The sequence below is a fragment of the Podarcis bocagei genome (genome assembly GCF_964188305.1).
Source record: "Podarcis bocagei genome assembly, chromosome: 9".
NCBI classification, from domain to species: Eukaryota; Metazoa; Chordata; class Lepidosauria; order Squamata; family Lacertidae; genus Podarcis; species Podarcis bocagei.
The window spans coordinates 29811622-29833791 of record NC_138134.1 but is presented as its reverse complement, the minus strand read 5'-3'; the positions used below and the strand labels follow the sequence as shown (position 1 = coordinate 29833791).

The 22170-nt window shown below is 39.5% G+C and overlaps 1 protein-coding gene across 22 annotated transcripts in view; it reads left to right on the top strand.

Annotated features, from left to right (window-relative positions):
* TENM3 (teneurin transmembrane protein 3) overlaps window positions 1–22170 on the top strand; it is a 1319439-nt gene that overhangs the window by 583278 nt on the left and 713991 nt on the right. For all 22 annotated transcript variants that reach the window (XM_081208578.1, XM_081208577.1, XM_081208575.1 and 19 more), the window contains exon 4: window positions 13354–13499. The gene's annotated coding sequence lies outside the window, so the exon portion shown is untranslated. The remainder of the gene's footprint in view (window positions 1–13353; window positions 13500–22170) is intronic.

Genomic DNA, 22170 nt, shown 5'->3' with positions numbered 1-22170 from the left:
TAATAAGAGCTTGTGTAATCTGCAACTATAACCCATTGTTATACTTTGCCATTGACACAGAATAGCCAGACAAAGTGGAATGCATTGTGGGGATGATGTAGGAAAGCAAAGACAGTCCACAGATACTGCCTTATTCGTTGCAAAAATAATCAAAGAGATCTTGAAAAACTACTCTGCTACATTTTGCAAATGAAACCTTGAGAATTAGAAGCAACACAATTAATCTGTAGTAGCAAGTTTAATTTTAATTTGTTTCACTGAAACATAACCCATCTGACTTTTGATTAGCAGATTTGAATAAGTTACATCAAAGTTTTTAGATCTAATCAACAAGCTACAGACAGTTATATAAACTGAAGAGAAAATAGCCATCTTTCATATATTTGTAGTATTTATCCATGGGACACATTACAGTAAGATTCATCAGAGTAATTCTAACCCTAATTCTTCTTATCGTCTAGATCAAAATTTATACACATGATTCAAAATATGCTGAATGTTAGGTGCATCTGCATTGACAATGTAGTGCCATATGTAAACCTGGGTAAAGCTGACAGTTTTATTGTGGAATACCAGGTTTATTAGTCATAGTGAAGTTATTTTCTACTTTATGCTTTAGTGGTAAACAAAAAAATAAACATTCTAAAATAATAGCACATAATCATAATAAAAGTTACAACACCCCTCAAATTTAGCACTAAGAATTTAACAACAAATTGTTTTAAAATACATCATAGAATCATAGAGTTGAAAGAGACCCAAGGGTCATCTAGTCCAACCCCCTGCAATGCAGGAATCAAAAAGGGTGCTACCAGTTGGGTGTGGGGTCACGGCTGCTCATGCATGCATATTTTTCACAACATAACACCAAGGTTGTAGGTTCGATCCCTGTATGGACCAGCTGCATATTCCTGCACTGCAGGGGGTTGGACTAGATGATCCCCAGGGTCCCTTCCAACTCTACAGTTCTATGATTCTATGATTCTATGATCTGCACAATGACAGTCACATAAAAATGCAAGTCCATATTTCCCCTCATTTAAGAGCCAGTGTGGGGTAGTGGTTAAGAGTGATAGTCATGTAATCTGGGGAACTGGGTTCGCGTCTCCGCTCCTCCACATGCAGCTGCTGGGTGACCTTGGGCCAGTCACACATCTTTGAAGTCTCTCAGCCCCACTCACCTCACAGAGTGTTTGTTGTGGGGGAGGAAGGGAAAGGAGATTGTTAGCCACTTTGAGACTCCTTAAAGGGAGTGAAAGGCGGGATATCAAATCCAAACTCTTCTTCTTCTTCTTTAACATGGAGAACCTGAAAAGACCAAAAGGGAAAAAAGAAAAAAGTTTCCAGTGATCCATCTGTGATATCTGAATCACTCACTTATAGTACTAAGCCCACACCTGAAAGCACTCAAAGCTTACTAATAGGTCAATTAACAATGTTCAATATCTTCACATATAAAAACATAACCAAAACTGATGGCACTAGTGCTAGGAACCCTCTTCCCAAAACTTCTATACTGAGACCCGAGACGCCAGAAATAAAACAAAACAAAACCCAAAACAGTTATTCTTCTGGAAACAACTCCCTTCTGAAGGCTCCTAGGGTTGGAGAGTTGGAAACAATCTCTCACAGATTGCAGAAACAGTATATATCTCTCTCGGCTCCTTCATTGCTGAAGCTTGAAGAATAAATTGACATGTTCTTAACATGTGAAGAAGCTTAAAGGATAAGTGTAACATGGCAGGAGGAGAGCCAAAATGAGATGTGTAGAGGCACAATTTAAGAAAATATATCTTTTTTCTGTAAAGGTTTCAGACATATGTACAAAGGCTAAGGCACCATCTGGACTCTTTTGAAGTTAGTCCAGCAATTTAGTTTTGAAGGCTTGCCCTTTAAACATCTTGACTTAAGTCTCAATAAACAGAATTCTAAAGCATGCCAAGGTAAGAATGTATTGAAATAGTTTGATCTATTCTGGGCAGTTACTGCAGGGGGCAGAGAATCAACATACCCCTTTCAATTAAGAACTGCTATACAGTAATTTGAAATCGATAAGGAAAATTGAGGACATGGTAATTTCCTTACATTGTTGTCCTTTCCATGTTTACTCAGGAACTGTGTTCAAATCGACTTACTCTCTAGTAAAGCGTGTTTGCAACTACATCTATTCAGTTCTTCCTGCTAATGAACACAGCAAAATCTTTTTCCTCAGCACAACAGACAGTGTGGAGTTCTGAGAGCATAGCTTCCAATAAGTCTGCAATGAATACAATTAATGATATGAAGAAAACTTGACACTGAAGTAGTGTGAGGGTACAAGTTAATGCAGGCAGGAAGGACAAGCAGGGTTGGGTTTGGGTCTTGTTTCAGTTGGACGGTAAACATTTGGGATGATTTATAGTGTTGGGGTCATCAGAAAGGAGATCAACATAGTTCTGGACAATTTGGTAGTGTCTGAGAATATCAACAAACAGTAGTTATGCAGCCCTCTAGAAATGGTCTGGCTCATTCAAACACATGAACATAGCATTGCATTTAACACAGGTATGCCATTACTACATATTCTTTCCTTTTCGTTACACACATATCAACAATGCAACAATGGATATTAGTTAATGCATCTTTTCCATGTCCTTTTAAATGCATAATTGTCCTAAGCTCTGACAGTGTGGAATTACAGAACAACATAATGTATCACCTTACATTATGAAAGTTGCAGAGCAGCTTACTGTACGTAAGAGTCAGCAAGTAAATAGCTGATGAGCAAAGTTAAAAATTGCATGCTTGTAGGCCATTCATTGAAAAGGAAGAAGCTCATGATCAGAGGCTGAATAACAGTACTTCGATTAGTCTTTGCAGATGAAAAATGTGTAACTGGGTTCAAAAAGTATTTACTTCCCTAATGGCACAGAATTCACTTTATATTTGTAGCACTCTATGAGTTTATTAAATATGTCTAGATGTGTTTTGTTATAGGTCATAGAATCATATATTTGTAGAGTTGAAAGGGAACCCAAAAATCATCTAGTCCAGTCCCCTGCTATGGACAAATCTCAGCTAAAGCATACATGACAGAAGGCCATCTAACCTCTGCTTAAGAACCTCCAAGGAAGGAGAGTCCACCACCTTCCGAGGGAGACTGTTCCATTGTTGAACAGTTCCTACTGTCCCTCCATGTAACTTGAATCCATTGGTTTGGGTCCTAGCCTCTGGAGCAAGAGAAAACAAGCAAGAGAAAGATCATCTTCCATGGGGCAGCCATTTAGATATTTTAAGATGGCTATCATATCTTCTCTCAGTCTCCTCTTTTCCAAGCTAAACATACCCAACTCCCTCAACCAATCCTCATAAGGTTTGGTTTCCAGACCCTTGATCATATTATTATTATTAGTTATTTATTGAATTTATATACCGCCCTTTATCCTGTATGGCACTCCTATGCAAACATTCCAGCTTGTCAATATCTTTCTTAAATTGTGGTGCCCAGAACTGGACACAGGGCTTCAGGTGTGTTCTGACCAAGACAGAATAGAGTGGTACTATTATTCCCCTTGACCTGGGCACTATACTTCTGTAGATGCAGTATAGAATAGCATTAGTTATCTTTGCTGCTGCATCACACTGTTGACTCATGTTAAGCTTGTGATCCTGTAAGACCCTTAGATCCTTTTCACATGTACTACTTTGTTAATTCTATAATCTTATCCTCTGAACTATCTGTAGAAAAATTAATTCTGTGGAAAATCAAGCTAAGTAAAGAACAAATTGTATTATCAAGCTATGTATTACTACTGTTGCCATTATTATTTCAAATCATTCAGCCACTGTGGAAAAGCTTATGATAGAAATAGTGTAATAGCTTTAGTCCTATACACACTTACTATGGAAGTAGATTTGACTACAATCAGTGGGACTTACTTTTCAGTAGACATGCATAGAATTGTGCTCTTGACCTGGTTTGCTGAATCAAACATGTGTTTTTTACACTTCTGTAAAAATAATATTGTGGTTGTGTTGAGATTTAATTTTGGGATAATCAGTATAATTTAATTGGCAGGAGCCAAAAGGCCATTGAGTTAAAGCTGCTTTTTTTAAAGGGAGCATCATTCCATCAGGTTTTCACAGTAGAGATATCATAAGTATCGACTTCCGGGTTGGTGCGATCTGGAAATGGCGGATTCCCTCCGAGCTGCGGAGGGAATCGGCTCAACTGAGGACAGGTCTTGCCGCGCCGGCGACGCGGGGACCCTTAGAAACCGCAGGCGCTGAAGCCTGCGGACTAGAAGACTCGGTGGGTGCCTTAAGCGCCCCCCCGACCCACGAAGAGCCTTTTTAAAGGCTGCAGAGGGGGTACGGAGGGTGGCGTGGCGCTGAGAGTCGATCGCTACCTCGGTTGAGCGGAGCCGCGAGCCATGACTGGAGAGCGCTGACTTCCTTCCTTGAAATTCGGACTGAAAAGAATAACCCGTGAGTAAGATGAAATTGGACTTTAAGAATATTTTCCTGTGAATTCGAGACGACCGGGGTGTGTGCTAAAAGGAAGTCCGCACCCCCCCTCTTGCAGACGATCTAAAGCAACAATAGAAGAACTAAGCTGGAGAGCCTACCCTTTGTGGGGTGAGTTAAAAAGACTTTAACTTCCAAGATTTGGCAAAAAGAAATTTTGAGATGGAGTGAAAGAGTGGAATTTTAGAAGCCTTTTTTTCTGTTGTATGCAACCCCCCCTCCCGGGCCCGGGAGCGTCCTGTATTGGAGCTTGTGGAAGAGGAATGCGGAGTTTGACAGCTGTCAAAGCTGCCAAACGGACAGTTTAAAGTTGAAAAATTGTTATCTAAGATCCCTCTGGATTAAAACCAGTTAAAATCAAACTAAAATTGTTGGAAACAAAGTAATAACAACAAGTCAGAGGATTATTGAGAAAGATTATTAAGTAACCAGATTCCCTCTAGGGGGAACTCTGTGACATTACAATGGCTGTGGATGGAAAGTTACTAGTGCAAATCGAAAGAATGTTTCATTTGGTGGGAATCTTACAAGAGCAGAGTCTGGCTATGAATAAACAACTCATGACCTTGACTTCTGGAACAAGCAGCTCTGCTGAATGTATTGAGGACCTGAATGAGAAAGAATCTGCAGCTGAATCGGAAATGATAACTCAAGAAGTGGAGGAGACTAAACAAGGAGAACTGAAAGTAAAGATGGAAAGTACCAACCAGAAGCTTACACCAGTGGAATATAAGCAAGGAGACTCTTGGATTACATTCACTACAAATCTGCGAAAGATGCAAAAGACGAAGGAGGAGGCCCCGGGAGTATATGGAATACAAGAACTTAAAATAAAGATTAAATATGTTTGGGGCCTCCACACTGACTCTGAAGATGCATGGCTTGAGGAACTTTTGCAGCAGTTGTTTTCAAATGTCCTTGTGGGAAGAGAACCTGGTTTGATGGGGACAGAACTCCTTCGAGATTCGACGACCAATATAAAGGACTACCAACAAGACCGGCGGAGAGGGACTGAAAGAGACTTGAAAGCCTCGGACGTGAGGAATCCAGGCTAAGAACTGTTATTTTGGACATGTACTGGGGAAGGGACGAAAACCGGGGATGGGAGGGAGGGAAGAATAGAACGTTAAAAACACTCAGGACTTTTGGGTTTAGTTAATTTGACTTTTACTTAAGACAAAATGGGAAATCGACGGAAGGGAATTTGAGTCCAACTTAGAAAAACTTTTTTTTCTTTAATAAAAGAGGTAATATTAAGATGGTTAAGAGGAGAAATACCAATTTGCTGACATAATTATGGGAATGGGGATGCATGAAGGGGGGGGGAGTTAAGGAACAAGGTTAAGAAAGTTGGATTTTCTGAAATTATACATGTTTTTGTTTTTTGTCTTTTCTGTGTCTGTTATGTATTCATAAAAGGTGAAAAACCAATAAAATTACTTTAAAAAAGAGATATCATAAGTATCTGTGAATATCTGTTCCTGAAACAAAAACAGGATTATTATTATTTTGCATTATATTCAAAATATTGTCAAATTTAGCATTCAGTATCTGTTGAACAATACTGCTAACCTGAAACGAAACCAGGCTTCAGCTGTAGAATTTTGTGGCAGTCACAAATACTGCTATCTGGTATGCAGTTAAAAGACTTTTTTTCTAAACTGAAAGCAGTAGTATTACCTTGGGAGAAATATCAAAGCTTAAAAAAATTATTATCTCACCTATTCCAGACAATGTCCATTGGATTGGATCCAGACTAAATTATACATTTAGCAATCCTAAATGAAGTGGGCAGATCTACTGCCACATTCTAATCCCCACTGGCTTGTGCTGGCCAGGGTGAAAGGTGTCTGTGCAAGTTCTTTGTCTCTATGCCAGCTTCAAACTCAAACAGAGGTGAGGCAAGAATTCTTTAGGACTGAAATGAGGAGTTGTGTGGATCTTATGTTACAGAGTCTCTCACTCCAAAATATATGTTGAAAACAATACAAAGATGCATTAAATCCAATTGCTGTTTCAAACTGGTAGGGGGGGAAACCATGGGTTGGAATTAAGTAGCTATATGGTTTATAGTTTTCTGCCAGACCTCTGAAGATATTCCTTTAGGCCTGGAGAGAATATTTGCAAGTTCTCTTAACCCTAGAATCTTTGCTGATTCCACTGGTTTAATGTTTCCAATAAAACTGTGTGTATTTGTCTGTCTTCAGTGGTTTCTGAAGTATTGCTTTTGGCAACTGCAACCCTTCAGTGACTTATTGCTGAGAGTTGACTTAGATGCTTTGTGCACAGTTGAGATAGTTCAGGTTATGAAACAGTGTATGGGGAAAATCTGTATGGAAGATCAATTCCATAAGCACTTTATAACAGCAACACACACACACACACACACACACACACACACACACAAAAAAAAACAACAACACTGAAGCACAGGGCCATAGTGCCAAAAATATGTCACTAATCTCTACGCTGAAGACAGAAGAGTAGCGGAATATAGACTTGAACTTGCAGAGAATGAGACAAGCAGATGTTCTGTCAACGAATTGATCATTGTACAGCAGAATTAGATAGCACTTTCAATTCCAGACAGTTGTGAGCTCTCTCTGCCAATTTCCCTCCAGAGTAATGCTGTTGTCTTACATTGACTGCCCACTGTGTTTAAAAGTACGTAAATGTGAAATTCAAAGTGGGTCACTGATCACTTGTTATACGTATTTAATAAAATATTTTTAAAGGGTGGGATACATTTAAGAAATTAATCTTCACATGGTCATTTTTGTTCTCATCTTTATGAACAATGTAGAAAGATCACAAGTAGATCATTAGCCCTAGAGTGAGAGAGTAGATCAACAAGCCTTCTGTACTCACTGTTAGCATACAATTCATTCAGTTTGGTTTGTTCATAAATCACACTTTCTTTGCAGACATACCTGAGGCAAGTTTAAAAATTGGAACTTGACAGCCTAATCATATGCATGGTTACAAAGTATGTCACACTGAGTTCAATGCAGATTGCTCCTAGGTAAGTTTGCGTCGACTTGCAACCCAAAACTATAAAATGCAATGCAATGCAAAGCAATAAAAATCAACTAAAGCCAATAGCACTGGTAGCAGTATAAAAAACAGCACCCCCAGATAGCATCCTCTGGAGCAACAGAACTTTTGCTCAGCAGGTGACAAAACCTGCTTTGATTTAGGGATGAGTGGGTTTCATTGGGTTTAGCCCTATATAGTTTCATGGGTTTGCTCTTCTTTGCATTCTACTCCCTCTGAACTCTAGCTTAACTAGCAGGATTTCTGAAATTAATTTTAGAATTGCATATAGTTTTCAATAACATCTATCCATTGCACATTACTCCTATATTACAGATTATTCACATGCATTGGTTAAACACTGAAAAAGGCAGTCTCCGTGTGATCTTATTCATGTGCTGCTGCACATTGCTAAAACACACACAGAAAGGATTTGTAGATACAGCCATACATATAATTAAACCAAGACAGGTGCTTTCCAGTGTTTTATCAAAGTACACATGTGGATTGATAGTTAGATGTCTGAAAGCTACAATGATTTGTGTGTGTACACAGTAGATTGTAAATTAAAAAACAACAGCAGAACAACGGAAGATTCCTGTTACATTGGTACTGCTTTGGAAAAAAGCTAGGTTATTCAGAACTCCAGAATTTTAGGAGAATTTTGAATGTGAAAAATTTTGGAAGCCTCCCCATTTTCCTTTGGTGCTGTGTTTGGGAACTTCTAATTGAGTCTCCCCTTCTGTTCCCTGTGCCTAAACCAGAACAGAAACAGAAAGACCATTTTAGAATTTAATGTCCCTCCTTTCCCTCCCTCCCTCAATGTCCCCTGGAATACAGTGGTACCTCGGGTTAATTACTTAATTTGTTCCGGAGGTCCGTTCTTAACCTGAAACTGTTCTTAACCTGAAGCACCACTTTAGCTAATGGGGCCTCCTGCTGCCGCTGCGCCGCCAGAGCCCGATTTCTGTTCTTATCCTGAAGCAAAGTTCTTAACCCGAGGTAATATTTCTGGGTTAGCGGAGTCTGTAACCTGAAGTGTATGTAGCCTGAAGCGTATGTAACCCGAGGTACCACTGTATTGGATTTGTGAAGAGGAAAAGATGAGGGCAACTAGCTGATCAGAGGTATAAGGGAGTTCTGCTGAATTCTCCCTCCAAAATTGTACCCACAGAAAAAAAGAAGAAAAAAAGTGGAAGTGATGGATTCTCAGTTGGGGGACACATCTCTTCTCCCCCCCCCCATGATCAAAACCACCCCCACCCCCAAAGAAACGTAGCTGAAGTTCCCCCTGTGCGCTATGCTAATACATTTCCACTTACTGAAAGGTCTGAGAGACCCCCTGGAGTTCTTTCAGTCTGCCTCCTGTGGTGGCCAACCAGCTCTCTACACGTCACAGCCAATCTTTTGGGCCTACACAAGTTTTGCTCTCTCAGTATTAAGACTGAAGAGGAGGTGCTGCTTCTGAGAGGCAAGGAAGTCTCTCAGGCCTCTCAGTAAGTGGTTGTTTGAGGAAAATACTTTGCTGTATTTTATTATTCTGATAAGGAGTGGGGTGAGGAAGGCTGGAGGCAAAAGGCAGGGAAATGCGAGGCCTGCCTCATACCCTCCTGGGCACAACGTGTGAGAGAGATTACATGCTCACTTCACCTTTCGTTATTATTATTCCTTGTTCCTTTACTCCTCTGAATCAGCCTGCTCTGATTCCCTCACTTTCCTTTGCCCCCCAGAGTTACAGTTCTGGCCTTTTGTGACAGCTTCACTTTCACATTTCTCTTCTCGCAGCGCAACCCAAAGATTACATATCCATTTGGTACTACGCTCCTGTGAGTTCAGTAGGGTTTCCTCCCAAGTAAATGGGTACAGAATGGCAGCTTTAAAGGGCAATCCTAATCACGTCTACTGAGAAGTAAGCCTGGTTGAACTTTAGGTTTGCAGCCTTAGGCACTTAATGTTGTTTTCCAGTTGTAAAGCCTGTATGGAGTTAGGGGGTTCTCCAGGTTACTGAGTAGGATATTAACTTGGGAGAATAAAATCTTAAATGACTTTGTTTTCAACCTCTCTTCAATTATTCTCTCGCCCCCCCCCCCTCCGGCGCACTTCTAAATAAAGTTTTTTCCTGTACTGTACCATTTTAGGTGCAGGTTGGGAAAAAGAACACATTTGAATGATTTTTTAAAGAAAAATTAATAAACAAACTTCCATACACATAGAAATTCTGAATATCAAGAGAATGATGAGACCTGAGACCTCCAAACCACCCTGAGACCTCTGGGTATAGGGCAGTATATAAATACAATAAAATAATAATAATAATAATTTCAGTTTTGACTTCTTCCTGACATGCTGTTTTCCTATGCTAGAAATGTTTTTTTGTTTGTTTTTAAAGAAAGAGAGTGAGTATGGGGCTTTATAACTTCATTCAGCTGCATGTAGAAAGCTGAATTCTGATAATAATTAGGGTCAGTTGGTGTAATCTTTGTGGAGAAAGGCTTCAGGAGTAAACCCTGAGGAAAAATCTGTGCCTACTGCCTTGTAGGACATCTTTGAAGAAAGAAAAGGCTGAGGAGTAAACCCTACACAGGTTCTCTGATTCTCCAGCGATTTGACTGGAAATTGCTTTTTCTGGCAGGGATAGAGCCATGTCATGAAGAACTTCACCAGTTTAATTTCTGCCTGTTAGGCTGCTGTTAAAGGCACAGGCACGGTAGGAAAAGTAGTGAATCCTAAAAAGGCAATCCAATATACTTTTCTGGGAGCAAGTCCTACTGTATTAGCTTGGCTTACCTCCAAATAAATTTTCCCTGGATTGGGTACACCACTATAGAGAAGACAGAAAACTTTAACTTTCAAGGACACTTATTTTATCATAGGCAGTCTAGTCCTTTTCACCCGTTCTACTATCAGAGGCCTGACAATTGATTTCCATTGATGCAATGAGGATACTCATCGGGGCAGACCACCTGCCGCATCCAAAGTGTATGTGCAGGGACTATAGGTTTGCATCCTAAATAGTTTATTTTTATTCTATTATGTTTATTGTTGGCATAAAGTTCTCTTGGCAGTTTACAATAAATAAGTAAATTACAATTAAAATTCATAAACTGATGAAATAAAAAACCTTAATAAACAAAACTCATAATTGTGCAGTATATATTGTTATAATAACTATGGCAGTATTTTTTTCTGCAATTATGTGTGTTTATAAATCTCTATGATTATAGCTTGTCACATGCAGGTTACAACTCTTGGGGCATGTAAAGAATCTTAAAAAGCTGATCAAATGAATTGCATTATAGCACAAAGCCAATATCCTTGCTGAAAGTTGAGATTCTCTCCTGGTATGTCCCACAGAGAAATTTACGGTCTGCAAATAAAAACACCCTAAAGATCCCAGGCCACAGAGAGGTTAGGTTGGCCTCAACTAGAGCCAGGGCTTTCTCGGCCGCGGCTCCAATCTGGTGGAACGCTCTGTCACAAGAGACTAGGGCCCTGCAGGACCTGACATCCTTCCGCAGGGCCTGCAAGACAGAGCTGTTCCACCAGGCCTTTTGTCAGGGCGCAGCCTGACCCCCTCTTCTGGCAATCTGCACAAAATTTTGTTTGATGGTTGCCATTAATTTCATTATAATTTGATTTAATTAGGTAATTTTATAATGAATGTTTTAGAATGTTGGACTATTTTGACTGTTGTTAGCCGCCCTGAGCCCAGCTTCGGCTGGGGAGGGCGGGATATAAATAAAATTTATTATTATTATTATTATTATTATTATTATTATTATTATTATTATTATGAATTCTGTTGAATGCATCACTCAGATTTTTTGGCTGGATAAGGACCAGTAAACTGATACTTAATTATGATAAGATGGAGGCATTTTGGTGGGTGATTCCCATGTCTCAGAATTGGGGAGAGAGTCTATTCTGGATGGAGTTATTCACCCTCTGGACATTGGAAAGCATAGTGGCTAGGAGTGCCTGTTTCAGTGCTGGTTTGCCAGCTATGGTTGTCCCTTGACTAGAATAGCCTTGCCACGGTAATCCATGTTCTTGTAACTTCACATCTATATTTCTGTAATGTGCTATAGATTTGGGCAGTGACCAAAAAAGATGGTTTCTCCACAGTAGCATCCCATTTGTGGAACTTCTTACTTTTGGAAGACTACTGGTGGCCAACCGTACAGTATATGCATATCCAATATTATGTCCACAGTATAAGAGAGTACCACATTAGTGCACATGCTGGAAACTAAGCAGGAATCCATTATTTAATAATTAAATAATTAAATAATTAAATAATTATAATAATTATTAAAGGTGGTAGCAGAACACCTGGCTAGGTTTTGGGGGCCTTCTGTTTATGGATGCCACATGTCCACAACCTATGCCTCTTGTTGGATACACACTGCAGATTAGTCACACATGTGCTAGACCTTAATTTCTCTATTCTGTTTAAAATGGGAAATAATTATTTAGACCAAGTTTCCTGGTTATGTCACAGCAATGGATCCTACGTTGGGTTCTGATTTAGGGCAGCTCTACACACATGTTTGGGACTTTATTTTTTATGCATTGTATAAACATGTATGTAAAAAAAAAACACATTAAACACCGGTAGAGCATAAAAATTAGCATATGCCATATTTAAGGAACAAAACTGGTGTTACAAATCAAAGGCTCAGGAAGGCCTGAGCAAAGAGATACGTTTTTACTAGTTAGCAAAACATCAGTACTTGTATTGATGCCTGCTACTTAGAAGGGTGAAATTATTTTACAAGGTGTCTACTACAACAGAGAACTCAAGTTACTTAGTTCATAAATATATGCAGGATGTGGCATGACCACAAGGTCTTATTCTGATGACCATAATAGGCAGGTAAAAGCGGAAGTGTTCTTTGAGATTTATCCTGGTCCCAAGCTATGTAGGGCCTTGAAAGTCATCAGCAGTACTTTAACTTGGTTCAGTAGCAGATTGACAGTAAATGCAATTCTTTCAGCACTAGTAATATGTGTATGCAATAAGGTGTCCCACTTAGCAGTCTAGCTGCAGCCTGTCATATGATACATAACGACGGAAGACGCTCAGTGCTCTGGAAAAGGAAATCACAGGTGTCATGTTCATCAAGTACATTGTAGCTCTAATTCTCAAAGGTTCTATTCAATGAGGCTTGTGCTGAGGAAATGCATGAAGAATTGGGTTATATAAATATTGATAATTTAATAGTCCAGCCTAATGGCAGACTAATAGGTTCTGTTTCATTAATTTCTATTACAGTTTTACTTAGACTACTGTTCACAGCTCACTACTATTTTATAAAGAATTTCTTCAGCTGTTTTCTGGGAACAAGCATTGCATTTTCAGTATGAATTTAAAAATAAATTGGAGGATCAACTTTCTGCCAATTCTTCACCAGGGATTCTTGAACACCATTGTTGTTTCATTTCCCCAGTACTGAGAAGATGGGACCAAAGAGATTTCCCTGTATAAATCAAGCAATAGTCTCTTTATAAAAAGTGGACATTCTACCTTGCTTGTAGTGTCCCCCCCCCCTTTGTTCCTTTTATATCTGAATTATCTGGAAAACTGTAACAGAAATAAGGAATATATTTTAGCACTGTGATGGTTTGAAAAATTTACATTTACAAAGTGCTGTGACCTTTGCTTGCTCTCCCACAACTTCAGTGTAGTTCGGTGTTAAAAGTTCAGATTTGTCATGCAGTTAATCCTTGATTAGTATGACAGTGTGTGACATGTCTAAAAAGGTTTGGTTTATAAATAAAAAGTTAATATTGGTCACATTTTAACCCTTTCAGTGTCATCTCTTCGTGGCGAAGAAGTAACTTGGGATGAAACTGATAGAGGCATCTTTAGAAACTCAAACCAAATGATGCCATATCCCACAATGCTTCTCCGCTAGTCTGATGAAGATTTATATCCATAATTTTCCATCAAGAAAAAGGTATGTATTCTTCTTTATGCTATATTGTTGGCTAACTGTTGCATTCATGGTGACTGCTTGAAATCAGAAAACTATGGACTCAGCTACATTAGGGTTTGTTTTTTTTAAAAGAAAAGGGTTTTAAATTTGTTATAACACTGTGACACCAGATGGCACTGTAGAGTTCAGTCCTTCGGCATGTGATTTGCCATTACGAGCTTTACAGTGTGTTTTCCTGAAACGGTTTTTTGATGTTTCTAGATCCAGCCATGGTCTGTGAGAATGTGTACTGAACATCTTAAAGATACTTATCTTAAGGGATCTAGTATGGTAGCTTCTCCAGCAAAGACAAATATGTGCTGCCAAAGTTCTGCACTTGAACTGGTCCTGATCCAGCGTGAGTGTCTCATGTGTAGAATTCATGTTAAACTGCTGTTTTAGGGGTTGTTTTTAAAAGCCTGGGACAGATTAATCCATTTAGCATTACATTCTATGGGAAAGCATGCCTTGGTTTTAGAATGCTTTGGTTTTGGAACGGTTTAATCCGGAACGGATTAAGTTTGGGAACCAAGGTACCACTGTACTTTCTTAAGCCAGTGGAAAGGGTGAAGTCCATTACTGTACACAGGTCGCTGTGAAGTAGAGTCAGTGCTTTAATCGTGCATCTACAATGAGCTCTACAAAAATGCTACCAAAACACAGAAGGTACAAAATGAAAACTAGCTGAGCAGCAACTTCTGCTAGTGTTTGCTTGCACACATTACAACAACTGACAGAAACTAGCTCTAGCAAGTAGTACTTGTATAATGTGTGTGTCTAGCATTTCTATCTTTTAAATCTGCAGTTCCTCTCTTAATTTTAAACAGTCTAAAATCAATGATTACTTACAGAGTCTTTAACAATGGGAGGCTCTATTAAGCATGCAGAGAAAACAAATGGAGCCCATGAATTTAATTCTAGTTTTCATTATCTCTTATTTCTGCATCACACCCTAAAGCTGTTGATGCCTTTTTCATATTCATCCATCTAGCAAAATGTTGAGGAGGTTAGGGATTACAAAGACCAATAAATGCAACAGTTCTGAATTGTAAGTTAATTTAATGTGAAAAGAAAACTCTGCCTATGTTAAATCTGATGATGCACTAAGTTTCTAAAGCACTTCAGATTAGTTTTTTCTCTTGATAAGGCCCAGAAGGGCTAAAAGCATTCTCTGATAATTATTAAATTATTGTTTAAATAGGATAAAATAATGTAATGTGGGACCAAATGATATTAAAGTGAGGAATCTAAACAACAAATAAACTTAGTTCAGTTTAATGTTTAAGATTCTTGAAATGTTCAGTGTCAGCACTATTGTGTATGTGGCCTCCGTTCAACCTCCTTCCCATTAAGACACTTTATTTCCATTTATCCTATGTCGTATGCCTTTATGTGTGTTTGTACTTTGCTTATCTAAGAGGAAGCTTGGCATTAAAGCCACATATGGACTTCAGTGGGATCTCTGTTTCTACCCACTTTGAATTTTGTAAAACTGGACACAAGGAAGCAGCAGAATGCCTTCCCTGGAGATATCCTTTCCTTGAACTCATAGACCTCTTGGTACTGCTTATTTACCTTAACTGAGTAGATACTTGTGACACTGTTCTGGTTGTATGTTTGTTTGTTTAATTTTTCTTGCTTATAATTTTCTAATTCACTTTAAGATGTAGCAGACTTAGAGTTTGGAAATTGTTGGTGTGTTCTGGTTTTCAAACTGTGCTATGAGGTACTGAAGGGCAGTATCCCCCCACCCTGTGTTATTTAACATCCACATGAAGCTGCAGGGAGTAGAGCATAGTGACATCAGTATGCTGAGGACATGCAGCTCCATTTCTCTGCAATATCTGCATCAGGAGAACTGTGAAAATGCCAGATTGGTGCCTTAATGTAGTGGTGGCCTGGATGAGGGACAGTAAACTTTTAAACTCTGGGAAGATGTAGACTTTTTGGGTAGATGGCTCATGTGTCCAACAAGATAGACCTTCTGCCTGTTCTACATGGGGCAGGTGCATGGCTTGGGAGGAGGTCCGTAGCTTGGAGGTCCTTCTGGATGCATCCTTGTCATTAGAGGCCAGGGTGATCTCTGTGGCTAGGAGTGCTTTTTACCAGCTTTGCCTGGTATGGTAGCCGTGTCTGTATCTGTACTGGGATAACTTGGCTACTGCAGTCCATACATTGGTAACCTCAGCTCTGGATCACTGCGATCTGTGTCGAGTGGGTCTGTGTTTGGGCCTGGTCTGGAAGTTCCACTTTTGGGAAGTTCTACTCTTGGGTAGAAAATACAGAAAGATCGCTTCAAGCACGTGCTTGGAGCAAAGCTTAGGCACATCTTCCTTGGTCAGTTACATGGTGCTGAGAGAGGGAGGGAAGTAAATAGAAGCAGCTTCGCTTTTTCCCTCACAGAGAAGAGAAGTTGTGACTTTGCAGAGTCTAGGAGCAGACCTCTCTGGCCTTAACCCCTTCATGCACTGTTTGAATTCAATTTCCACCATCAGGTGTGAGGTTCAAAGTGCAGCCTTATTCCACCTGGACATGAATGCGTCTTGCATGCGTGAAACAGGTGTATAGGGCTGCTGAGGCCAGCGTGACGACAAATAAATTTTCTACAAATTCCAGAGTAGTAAAGAAAAGAAAAGAATATTACGCTGTCAGCATCATTGGTCTATAGAGAATGAAGTACCATTTCAAAAAACTCTCTTCACTAACACGTTCTAATAATGACCTGACTGAAATAACTTTTGCAGGTAGATTTATTTTTCCCCCATTTGGGTACTAGATATAAAACTGAAATAAACAGATATAAGAACTAGGATCTGCTACTGATAGTTTATTCTGAGGTTCCTGATGTATATCTATGCCAAAATATTTTATAAATACTCAGTTTAATGAGGCTCACCACAACTGTGTGCCTCAAAAGCTGCTGTAGCATTTGGTTTCAGGGAATGGGACCTGACTTTTGCTTTGTTTCCCTACCACATGCTTTTTATCAGGTTGTTGAAATAGTGTTCATGCCATTAAACAGAACCACTAGTGTGACCTTGTTCTAGAGGGGTTAAAAGAAATGAATAGCTTTCTAAGCTTGATTCAATTTCCTTTTTGTGATCATTTTGCATAAGTGACCATTATAATGTTTGTGCACCAGCTTTTTGTATCTACGATCACACCTGGTGTGCATTTGGTAATGTAAAGTGATACAAAAGCAAAATAGATTTTCCCTGAGCATTGAATAGGTAGTGTTTCTTTCCATGCTGAACCTTTCCAGTGTGAACCTCAGATACATTAATAACATCAATTTAGTGTCGTGTTTTAATTTTTAAACATTTGTTGCCATGTACTCAGTTTTTAATAAATGCATAAGTGGATGCAATATTTTGAGTTTTATATCATGAATTCAGCACCCTCAACAGATTCTTCAGACTTCAAAGGATTTAATATTAGTATCATAAAAGGCCTTTTGAAGAATACTACTGTAACATAAGAAAATTGACTGCTTGAGTGCGCCCTATCGTTTTGAAAGTGTTTTATTGCTTTAATTTCCTGTCTTAGTAAAGTAACAAGCAGCATAATAAAAGATATACTGTTTCAGAGTTGGCAATTTATTAGAAAGCTTAAGCTGGTTGAAGACTTTATGTTATGTGAAAAAGAAACCCTATATTTAGCTGGGGAGGAAATCAGACCAACTCCAACATTAATGTTGCAGTAGTTTTCCATGGAGTCTATCTGTGGCTTTTAAGTTTGTGTGAAATAAATCTGTGAGTTTAGGTCTTTCAGACTGAGCAGCTTGTGTATCATTAGAGTCCTGGAACCTTGATGTTATTCCATTTGGGAAGCATACATAAGATGGCTTCAGCTATTTGGATTCCATGACCAAAAGTTGCACTTAGAGCTTAAATTACCCAGAATATACATTTTTATTCATTTATTACATTTTTCTATGCATGGTTTAATTTTAATTCCAGATATTGTCAACCAAGCATGTATACAGTAAGTCTTTTAACCCAATTTTATGGTCATCAGTTTGCTGTCTTTCTTAGAAAGGGGGAGCCTATTCCACAGAGAAACAATCAATTTTGTTCACTAAAAGTGTAGATATGAGAAAAGTGACAATATGACTAACCCGCAGAAATATGACATAAAATGGCCTCATAAATAACTTCAATCATTTCCCTAGCAAAGTTTATAGACTATTCAGTGGTTGGTTGCAGTATGTGTAGCAGTCAGATATGCAGACATCAAGCTGCACACTTGTAATGGAAGTTACATGTTCATCAGTGCAGAGCAAGGAGAACAAGATTCACAAGGTCTTCCTAATCCCACCAGTGTTCTGCCACCAAAGGATTACAAAACATCTGTTAGGTTTTGTGGAAATACCCAGCAATATGTTACTAACACAAAAACATAATACACTTGCCGTGTGGCCTAACCCTTTGAAACAACAAAGAGAACTGTTGGTCTGAAGATTTGATTTATAATAATAATAGTGGATTTTAAAGCTGTGTGAGTCATTCATGAATTGCTTTTATTTTTATTGATTATATTTGGAGAATGTTTAAACAATCATACATACTCTTACAAAATTGTAATATTCCTAATGATAAGTGATGGAAGGACACAGTATGTTATCAAACCAACTATGGACTGAATGAATGCTTAGTAAAAAGCCTTAGTATTAACACTGAATTTAAAGTAGTATGTTTGTCTAGCAGGGGCTAAAGTGCAACAGAAAACCCCAAACACTGCTGGTATCTTTGGTTATCAGTGCTATTCTTTTAGAAGAATAATGATTTGCAAGCTTTATTGCTAACTGAAGCACAAAAGATTTCCTCTAGGCTTGCCACAGACAATCCTTAGGCACATTAGATGAGTCAACTAGAGTTAGTTCAAAGTGAATTGCTCCATTTTAATCATGGTGACTTTCCCTTTTAGTCAATAGTCTGTAATGGTATATTGTCGGGGTCCCGCCCCTTTTAAGTGGCCACTTTATTTTGAAGCATATTTTAGCATTTGTAGGATTTAGCAGCTCTTCAAAGAAACTCTTAACGTTTCTTTACAATGCTGAAATTCAATATTGTTCTTATTTTGGCAGTTAAGTCTGCATTCGAATCACACTTATTAGGAAGTAGGAATCACTGAACGAACTCAGTGGGATTTGCTTTTCAGTAAATATAGAATTGTGCTGCAAAATGATACTAAGAGTCTAAGGAGAAAATTTGAAAATAGGCTGTTAGTATATTAGAGATATAACCTATATAATTTATAATTATGATTCAAATTAAACAGGAAAAATGAGGAAAGAATTACCGTATTTTTCGCCCTATAGGACGCACTTTTCCCCCTCCCAAAATGAAGGGGAAATATGTGTGCGTCCTATGGGGCGAATGCAGGCTTTCGCTGAAGCCTGGAGAGCGAGAGGGGTTGGTGCGCACCGACCCCTCTCACTTTCCAGGCTTCAGGAGAGCCCCAGCGCCAGCCCCACAAGGTCGGAGGACAGAGGGAAGCGGAACGCCACCATCCCACTGTCTCCCGAAGAGGTTTGGAGGCTGACGGCGGGGAGACCCCGCCGCCAGCCCCGCAAGCTCCGGGGACAGCTGGGAGGCGCAGCGCATCTTCCCGCTGTCGCCGGACCTGACCTGAAGGCGGGCTGCGGGGAGAAGAGCGCTTTCCCCCACTGCCGGCCCCACAAGCGCCTGGGGGGGGAAATAAATTTTTTTTTCTTTATTTCCCCCCCAAAAAACTTGGTGCGTCCTATGGGCCGGTGCGTCCTATGGGGCGAAAAATACGGTACTGAAAAACAACATTATCATAGTTGTTTCATTATTCATAAATGGAAAACCTTATTAAGAATACAAAGCTATGGAAGGAACTTAATGTTCCTTGTTCTCGGCAAAAATTGTCTTTTGGAAATTCCTATCAACATGTTAGAGATAAATAATATTATTTCCATATTATTCTGCTGTTAATGAGTAGGCTCTATTTGGAATAATGACACACAGATATCACCCCTGATCATACCCACAGGTTGAGAATCTGACTTTGGCTAACATCTGTTTATAAGTGATTTATATGTTTTTTAGATCATTAACAGGGAAGCAGGGTGCAAGTTAGACACACACACACACATTTAACTTGAATTCAGTCATAGGCACTTGGCTCCAGGCAGAACCTGCAGCTCCATCCCAGATCCATCCCACCCATTTTGTTCTGTCCGTGTCTTTCTCTGTCTGCCTGTTGCCTCCTCCTATCTTCCACTTTTATCTCTCCCCTGCTGCTGTATCCTGAGGGAGCCAAGTTGACCCTCCACACTCTCTCTCCCTTGCCTCAATACCCAGGAGGGGAGGGAAAGCAATTATGCAGCAGGGAGGGGAGGCAGCAGAGACACAGGGAGGGACTCTGTGCAGGGCTCCTCTCCCCCCATTGCCAGGCATCAGCCAGATATCTTGGCTATATGTGATTTGGCTGAAACCATCACACATGATGCTATTGCCCTGTATGTGTTTTTGTTGCTCCCCACCAGATACTAGGGTCAGACTGAGTTACAAATATGTTTAATTAAAGAAAGAAAGAAAATATTTGCATTATTAATTGAGAGTCTTACTGTAGGCTATACATATCACTTCATAGTATGGCTCCCAGTTCAGACATATTATTTCATGTGACTGGAGGCATCTTGGAGGTTCAAGTGTTATACCTTGTACTGTATATTGATTCCCTTGTATTGGGAACTACTCTATAGCTGTCCTGTGAGAGGATATATCAAACAGCAGGTTGAAGCATCTGCCTGGATATTGACATGCCCTAAGGCTCTGGGCAGATAGGAGTATCCTGGTTATTGGAGGCTCCTGTGTACAATAGGACTTTGTGCTGCGATTGAGTCTTGCCTGAGCAACACATTCTTCCTTCGTTTTGGTGGTTCCCTGGTCATGAATGCTGCTTTGTAAGCGAATCAACATTTTAGAATATATCAGTGCAAATGCTGAGAATTAGATTATTATTTTTTCAGATAGATGTTGGCAGAAAGGGGGAAAGTTTAACAGCCTTGAAGAAAGGCTTAAATACAGCTTCATGTGGATCCATTCTAGTGCAGATGAAGTGGGCAGCAGCAAAATAAGCAGTGGGGCATGCACTCAGAATGATGCTGGTCACCAAAGTATCCTGTATTGCTTTTTATTTAATATATACAGTGGTACCTCGGGTTACATCCGCTTCAGGTTACATACGCTTCAGGTTACAGACTCTGCTAACCCAGAAATAGTGCTTCAGGTTAAGAACTTTGCTTCAGAATGAGTACAGAAATCATGCTCCGGCAGCGGGAGGCCCCATTAGCTAAAGTGGTTCTTCAGGTTAAGAACAGTTTCAGGTTAAGTATGGACCTCCAGAACGAATTAAGTACTTAACCCGAGGTACCACTGTATATGATATGGAGCCAGGCATGTAAGCACTTGCAGTTGCTCATTAAAATATATATATATCTTTTACAACAAAATAGTATTTATTCCTAAACTAATGGATTAAATCCAGCTAAGTCCTACTCAGACTATATGGATTTAAGTCATATCCATTAACTTCTCTGGGTGTACTCTGAGTAGGACTAGCATTAGATAGTACCCAATGTCTTTTGCATCAGGGCAGCAGAAACAAACTTCATTTTTCTCCCCTGTAGATGGTGCTATGATTTAAGGGAGTGGATGGTGCTATGGTCTAAACCACTGAGCGTCCTGGCTTGCTGATCGGAAGGTCAGCAGTTCGAATCCACACGGCGGGGTGAGCTCTGTGCCAGTTTCTGCCAACCTAGCAGTTTGAAAGCACACCAATGCAAGTAGATAAATAGGTACTACTGTGATGGGAAGGTAAACGGTGTTTCTGTGCTCTCTGGCTTCCATCATGGTGCTTTGTTGCGCCCGCCAGAAGCAGTTTAGTCATGCTGGCCACATGACCAAGAAAGCTGTCTGTGGACAAACACCGGCTCCTGCAGCCTGAAAGCGAGATGAGCGCTGTACCCCATAGTTGCCTTTGACTGGACTTAACTGTCCAGGAGTCCTTAACCTTCACCTTTACCTATGATTTAAGTGATTTTAAACTAATTTTAATGTCACTTAAATCATGGCATGATATCAACTGCAGAACTAAAATAGAGTTTGCTTCTCTTGTTCTGATGCTAAACACACAAAATATTTTTTGGTTCAGGAAAACTATGATAGCAGCAATGGTTTGGTTTTTAATTTAGTTGACTCATTGCTTCCCACTCCAGTTTAAATTAGAGTCTACAGCAATATCTATGTGTGTTTATGTGTTAACCACCAATAATAAGGGCTGATTGATTGATTGATTGATTGATATTTATTACGGCCATTGGCCCGTCACATGACAGTTTCCCACCAACATATATATACTTAAACCTCCAAATTTAAAACAGCCAAAAACTTACAGAAAACAGACAAGAACCAAAGCAAAATAAGCAAAAGACCAACAACATACATTACAATAAATTTGCAACATAAACATCGCCCTCTGCTCATAAGTTAATAAAAGACATCAGTGGTGGTATCACCTAGTTACATCCTAAAACATAGATCATGGTTTAAAAGGGTTATCCGAGCCGCACAGGAGTCCGTTTTTCTTCTTTAGGGATAGGACGCTGATCAAGAATCTGGCA